The sequence below is a fragment of the Chrysochloris asiatica genome, unplaced genomic scaffold, assembly GCF_000296735.1.
Source record: "Chrysochloris asiatica unplaced genomic scaffold, ChrAsi1.0 scaffold00047, whole genome shotgun sequence".
Lineage (NCBI taxonomy): Eukaryota > Metazoa > Chordata > Mammalia > Afrosoricida > Chrysochloridae > Chrysochloris > Chrysochloris asiatica.
The window spans coordinates 9,795,660-9,802,342 of NW_006408565.1; the positions used below are offsets into that span (position 1 = coordinate 9,795,660).

The 6,683-nt window shown below is 37.8% G+C and overlaps 1 pseudogene; it reads right to left on the minus strand.

Moving 5' to 3' along the window:
• Positions 1-1,283: 1,283 nt before the first annotated feature.
• On the minus strand, positions 1,284-1,569 carry LOC102835798 (annotated as a pseudogene).
• Positions 1,570-6,683: the final 5,114 nt, after the last annotated feature.

Consider the following 6,683-nt stretch of genomic DNA (forward strand, 5'->3'; position numbering starts at 1 on the left):
GGGAGAGGAAGAAACTCTTTGGTTAGGAACTTTAAAATAAGAATACCCACGTCAAGGAAATGGGGAAAGCGGAAAACTAATGAGAATGCTCCCATTAAGGACTAGTAGGTGACCTTGGGAGGAGATTGTGACCTTGTAATACCCAGTAGAAGGGGGAACTGAAGGAGGGGTTTACTTGAGACATGGGAATAAAACTGTTTGCAGGCCAGCCATGTGGCTCACTTGCCCTTATCTACTGGGTTGGGTGCCCAGTTTTGCAAAATCGAATAAGGAAAACCTCACTCTCGCTAAAATGAATACAGACTGGCTTACTTGAGCTTTTGTCGGTATCAACAACGTTTCTCACATTGAATAAGTACAGTGAAAGGATATAACCCTGGGGCACATCTTTCTTCATTTTAAACCACTCACTATCCCCTTGTTCTCGTCTAACAATTGCTTCTTGGTCTATATACAGGTTCCTTATGAGCACAATTAGAAACAATTAAGTGCTCTGGAATGCTCATTCTTTGTAATGTTACCCATAGTTTGTCATGATTCACACAGCCAAAGCCTTTACTTAGTCAATCAAGCACAAGTAAACATCATTCTGGTGTTTTCTGCCTTCTCCTGAGAACCATATGATGTCAGCAATGATATCCCTAGTTCCATGTCCTCTTCTGAATCTGACTTGAATTTCTGACAATATTGCAACCAATTTTGAATTATCATCAGCAAAATTTTGCTTGCATATGATATTAATGATGTTGTTCGATCATTTCCTCATTCCATTGGATCACCTCTCTTTGGAATGGGCACAAATATGGATCACTTCCAAACGGTTGGCCAGGTAGTTGTCTTCCAAATTTCTTGTCATAGATGAATGAGCGCCTCCAGTGCTACATAGTTTGTCGAAAGATTTCAGTTTGTATTCTGTCAGTTCCTGGAGCCTTATTTTTTGTCAATGCCTTTAGTGCAACTTGGACTTCTACCATGGGTTCTTGATCATATGCTGCCTCTTGAAATAGTTAAACATCAACCATTTCTTTTTGGGACAGTGACTCTGTGTATTTCTTCCATATTCTCCCTGCCCCACCCCCACCCCCAACAACTCCAAACTCATTCATGAGATATTTATTGAAATAACACATTTAAGGAAAAAAATCAATACAATGTATACATCATTTCTGAAAACTGTATACCATCATACAAAAAAGGATTTTATTTTGGGAAACTGATTTCTAATTTATGGCAAGTTTCACTTTCAGACATAAAACCACAGAACAACATGATCTAATGCAAGCTTAAAGACTGGCATGCTGAGCAAGAAATGTTCTTATTCTTTGTAGGAGCTCCTTCTTTACACTGTCAGGTACTAGGGCTCTTCCTTTTGGAGTGATTTCAGCCACCAAGTCATCAACAGTAATATGTTTTAGTCCTTTTTCTTTAATTAACCTTTTTATCAGTGTGCTTTCAATTGATCCTTCCAGCCACGTTCAATTGATTCAGAGCTCAGCAGTTCTTTGAGGTGTTCTCTTTCTCTAGTTGCTATCAACTTTCTTTCATCTGTTCATCTTTGTTCATCTTGCTAACCACACTCTTTGGCTGCCCAGACTTAGACCCTCAGCAGTTTGGGAACCTAAGCACACAGAAAGCTAGAATACTCATTTTCCATAGTCTTTTTTTTTTTTTTTTTTATGTTTTATTGTGAATTATGTGATAGTTTACATTGGAGAACATTAGCTTTACATTAATCCTATCGTATATCGTATCTTTGCCTTTAGTGGTTGATTGGTAAATTTGAATGTTAGTGGTATTACTTGTCTTATTTCTTATTGTTGTTAAATGCCATTGAATAAGTTTGGATCCCTAATGACCCTGTATAGGGTTTCTGAGGAGCAGCTGGTGAGCTTGAACCACCAACCTTGCAGTTCAAACTGACTTTGTAGTCCAGCTCATGAACCCACAGTACCACATCAGTACTCCTTGTAGGCATATAGATGTTATTCTACCACAGACAGCATTGCACTTCAAGACACATCTTGCAATGCTCTTTTTGATGATGAATGCAACATCTATCTCTTCAATTTGTTGTTCCTAGTATAGTAAACCATGTGATTGTCCAATTAAAGGTGGCTAATACTTGCCCATTTTAGCTCACAAATACCTAGAATATGTTATTTATGGGATCCATTTTATTTTTGATGAGTTCCAATTTTCCTAGAGTCATATTTTGTACATTCCATGTTCCAATTATTAATGGATGTTTGCAGCTATCTCTTCCCATTTTGAGTTGTACCCCATCAGCAAATGAATGGCCAGAAAGCCCTGCTCCATTCTTTTCATTAAGGTGAATTCTACTTTGAGGAGGCAGCTCTTCCCCAGTTGTATTTTGAGAGCCTTCCAATCTTAGAGACTCATATACAGGCACTGTATCAGACAATGTAACGAAAATCTTAAGGTTTTCAATGGCTAACCATTCAGAAGTGATCTGTCTCTCCTTCTTTCTCTGTCTTAGACTGGGACTCCACTAGACTCCACCCACCATGATTCCTCCTGATGGTATTTAAACTATGGTGACATATTTTCCAGCATCACAGTAACACATAAACCACCACAGTATGACAAACTGACAGGTGAGCGTTGGCTCTAGAGTCTAGATGATTAGAAATATGGAAGGAAGCTAAAGTGTTGATATGAACCAGTCTCAGTAGTACGTGGTGTGGTGTGCACTGAATATTTATTGAGTGGGTAAGTGGAATGACTGTATTGTCTTTTAAGCTTCTGGTTCTTCAACTATGTGACATTTGGGTAAAGAGGCTATTGTGAGGATCAACTAAGAAAAATGTAGATGAGGTCTCTTTGTAAACGATAAAATTCTACAGAGATAGAATTTAGTATAAAGAGCATTGGTTCTTAGAGTCAGAAATTTAAGTTCAAATCCCAGCTGGGCCTCTAACTAATAACTCTGTGACTTGGGTGTAACTAATAATAACTAACATTTATTGAGGACTTTACTGTATGCCAGGTATGATTCTTGTTGTTATTAAATGCCATCAAATCAGTTCTGACTCATAGTGACCCTTACAGGGTTTCCAAGGAGCAGCAGTGAGTTTGCATTGCTGACCTTATGGTTCACAGTCCAGGGCTGATCCTATAGGGCTGCACCCGGAGTCCACGTATATTAAATGTTACCCTCATTTAATCCTTACCATGACTTCACTTTGTGAACACTGTCATGTATTATTTCCTTACTTCTTTGTTGTTTACCATCTTGTATCTTTCTTAGATTATTAGGGCTGCTGTAACAAAAATATAACAAGTGTGTGCTATAAAGAATAGAAATTTATTTTCTCAGTTAGGAGGCTAGAAGTCCAAATCCAGAGCACCTATTCTAGGGAAGGAGCCTGGGTGGCATTGTAAGATAAGCACTGGATTGATAACCACAGGGTTGCAGTTCAAACCTACCAACCACTTTGTGGGAGAAAGATGAGGCTTTCTGTTCCTATAGATTTATAGCCTCTGAAACTAGATATAGGGTTGCAAAGTTGAATAATGAATAAGGAAAACTGTAGAAGAATTGATACATTTGTGTTACGGTGTTACAGAGAATGCCGAAGAACAAACACATCTGTGTTGGAAGAAGTATAGCCAGAATTCTCCTTAGAAGTCAGGATGGCCAGACTTTTTTTCTCATTGTTGTTGCTAAGGGCTGTCTCATTGACATATGAAAGGAATTTTTATTCTCAAACAAAGGGTTTACATCCACAGGTTATGATTCCAACACATATTTTTGGAAGGACACAATTCAGTTCCTAACAGCATCTAACCCCTTTTTTGAAAAACACCTTGATTTTCCTTAAGGAGCCATCCCTTTTATATATTCATTCAGTACATGTGGTTTGGGAGAGCCTGGTGTCACTTCTTGGATTCAGGGCTGCACAAATAACTAGGCTATTCAAACATCATATTTCTCCCTATTGGCCATAGCAATTTGCTGAGGGATAGGCACATTACTTAAGTAAAACCAATCAAAGCAAATATAAGTACTTTTTCTATAACAATGACAAGGAACAACAATCTTCTGGACTATGAGGCTATAACCCCGGGAGTTGCAGTAACTACCTTACCACCCACTGGCTGAGAGGGTACCTATGGATAAATCAGCACAGAGCAAAGGAGAACTGAGCTGTGGAGAAAGAAACAGAAACAGGAGATTCAGAGACAGATACAGAGAAGAGAAAGTGAGGAAAACTAATGATACACTTTGACCTCTAGATCCAAGTGTACCTGAAGACAAAAATACTTACGAACTTTTCAGTTACAAGAGCCAATACATTCCCTTTTATGCTTAAGGCAGTTACTTTAATTTAGTTAATTTACAAGAACTTACGTAGCATTTATAATGTGCCAGAAATTATTTTAAGCACTTTACAAATATTTACTAGCTTACTCTTCATGACATCACTATGAAAGGATGTAATATAATTATCTTCATTTTACAGATGAAGAAACTAAGACTAGTCTCACATAAGTCATAGAACTGGTATTTGATTTGGCTCCACATTGCATACGCTTAATTCTTAGCCAGTATTTGCCAAATTCTGCTCACTTACCTTCTATCTTTATCATTCTGCCATATTTGCAAACCTCCTATTTAATTATTTATTCAATACTTTTTTTCTTAGATCCTCAAATCTGTTTGGGAAGAAGTACAACTAGAATGTTCCTTGGAAGCGAGGATGTCAAGACTTGGTTTCATGTATTTTGGATATGTTATCATGAGGTCCCAGTCCCTAGAGAGGACGTTACGCTTGGTGAAGTAAAGGGTCAGTGAAAAAGAGTAAGATCTTCGGAAATTTTGTAACAAAAACAAAGGAATGGTTAATCTTACAGTCCAGAAACAGAGGACCCTAGGACCATCAAGGAAGAAGAGCACAAGCAGAATGCAAGACCTTATCCAGAGAAGCAGAGGTGCCAGAGACGGAGGCAGAGATGGGGGCATGGAGAGGGGGAGCAGCTGAGGACTCTAGATTCATGGGAAGAGAGGGACTAAGAGCTGGTGGCCAGGAGGCAGACTTGCAGAATGTGCCCTTTGGAGATACAAATTATTATATATGTCTGAGTTTTTTGTTTTGTTTTTTTAAAAGCTAAAGTGATAGAAATACTGTTAACTGATGGTATATGGAGGGGATTATAATCATTGTAATGAAGCAAGGTGTATGACTTGTTGAATGTAAAACTGATGATCTGCCCTGTAAACTTTCACTCAATCCACAATAAAAACCTTAAAAAAAAAAAAAAAATCAATAATAAGACCTTCATTGACACAGTGGCTGCAACAATCTGTGTGAGGATGGTAGATGGTATGGGACCAAGCAGTGTTTTGTTCCATTGTACATAGGGTCACTATGAGTTGGAAATGTCCTCATGAACAACAGAATGACAAACAACAGCAAAGGTTAAGTAAAGAGTCTTGGCGATCCAGTTAATATGCTTGGGTGCTAACTGAAAAGTTGGTAGCTGAACCCACCCAATGGTTCTATAAGAAAAAAGACTTGGTGCTACCCTTGTAGAAATTATAGTCAAGAAAGCTCTATGGGAAGCTCTTCTCTTTCACATGTGGTCACTAGGAGTCAGAATCGAACCCATGGCACCTAAGAACAACAAACTAAGATTAAGTGCCTTGTACTGTACTTGGAAAGAGACTTGGGTATCTGGTACTGGCTCAACTACAAAACTGGGTAATGTAGACAACTTTGCTGGGCCTCATGTCTTTTCTATAAAAGGAGGCATTTGCTTTACATTTTTCCTGCTCTAAAATCCCTTCTAGTTCTTTAGCGTTAGAGAGTTTCATTTGGTTCCTGAGGATCCCTGAAAGGAGCTCTCATAGCGTGTAATATGTTATGCATTGGGCTGCTAACCTCAAGGTCAGAAGTTCAACACACCAGCTGCTGCTCCAAGGGAGAAAGATGGAAGTTTTCTGCTCCAGTAAAGAATTACAGCTTTGGAAACACTATACAGGATTGCTATGAGTTGGAACTGACTTGATGACACTTAGCAACAGCAACAAAGCAGAAATAAAATGAAATAAACAATAGAAAGAATCAACATGACAAGAAGTTGGTTCTTTGAAAGGATTAATAGAATTGACAAACCTTGGTAATTAAAAAAATAAAGTAGAAAATACAAATAACATGAATAAGAAATGATATGGATGATGTCACAACAGAACTAATGGAAATAAAAAGGATAATAGAATATTATGAAGAATTGCACTACAATAAATTAAAAAATCTAGAAACATGCAACAAATTTCTAGAAAAACACAACCTACCTAAACTAACACAGATTAAAGCAGAAAACTTTAATAGCCTATAACAAGAGAAGAAATTGACCAAGTTAAAAATATTTTAAATTTCCAACAACAAAAAAGCCTGGACCAAGATGGCTTTGCTGGTGACACCAATTCTACTCAAACTATACCAGAATATAGAAAGGGATAGAAAACTCCTGAATTCATTTTATGAAGCAAGTATAATTCTGATACTGAACTAGGCAAAGACAACACTTAAAAAGGATATTATAAGTCAATATCCCTCATGAACCACCACTCGTCCATCAGTTTGTTTTACTGTGGTGTCTTCTGAGTTGCTGTGATTCTGAAAGCTATGCCACCGGTATTTTAAACACCAGCAGGTCCA